The following is a 1077-nucleotide window of genomic DNA, read 5'->3' on the forward strand; positions in this document are numbered from 1 at the left end:
CAATCCCTCACACTAAGCATGCTTGTAGCGACAGTGGAGAGGAAAAACTCCCTTTTAAAAGAGAGAAGACACCAGAAGAACCAGGCTCAGTGTGAGCGGCCATCTGCTGAGGCCGACTGGGGTTCAAGGAGACAGAAGCAGAGACACAAAAAGCAGCTGTAAAAGGCGGCCTGATCCAGGAAACACACAGCCAGGCAGACAAGCTCCAAGGCAGCTCCCATGCCAGAGGATGAAGAGAGCACATTATGTGAAGTTATACTTTGGCTCTGGTTTGACAAATAAGAAAATCTTTTTGCACCAGAATCAAATTGGGTAGGATGTCAAAGTGGACTCAGATTGCTGATTGATGGTCCGCTGTCATTTGCTGGTCGGAGCTCAAAGCTTTCTTTTTAACACGGGTTGTTGTATGATGACTTCATTCTCGTAATGTTACGACTTTATTGTAAAAAAAAAAAAAATAAATAAAACAGCCTCTAGCCTGGCCCTAATACTCCATCGTACTACTAAACTACAGCCACTGATCTCTATTTATTCACTGGATTGGAGATCCCCACTTTCATGGAGTCACACCATGAAAATACCTGTAATTTAATATGTAATTACCATAACAAAGTAAACAATACATGTACCGGTATACTACATATAAATCATAAATTTAGTACTTTTTACTTTTTATCATTAGTGTGTGTGTGTGTGTGTAATATTCTTAATATCTGACTAAATTATTATTACACTCCACTAACACACTCATTTTGTTGTGATGGATTTGAATAATATTTCATATTACAAATGATTAATAGACTTCATGGACTTCATACTGAATGTAATGTGACGTGCCTATGCTATGAAACAGTAAGTGTGTGTCAAGGTGATAAATTCCTCTGCATTTTAAGTCTTAAACTCCTCTGAAAATTAGAAAATCAATGTTGTCCGATGCTGTAGCGCACATATTGTTTACCAGTACCAATATGGCGGCAAGCGGCTTCACTCCACCCTGTGCTACCAACCGATCAGCAATCCAGTGAATAGAGATCAGTGAGTACCAGCTCCAAATATGACTGGTATCGTGTCTAAAAG

The sequence above is a fragment of the Cyprinodon variegatus genome, unplaced genomic scaffold (assembly GCF_000732505.1).
Source record: "Cyprinodon variegatus isolate N-32 unplaced genomic scaffold, C_variegatus-1.0 Scaffold553, whole genome shotgun sequence".
NCBI lineage: Eukaryota > Metazoa > Chordata > Actinopteri > Cyprinodontiformes > Cyprinodontidae > Cyprinodon > Cyprinodon variegatus.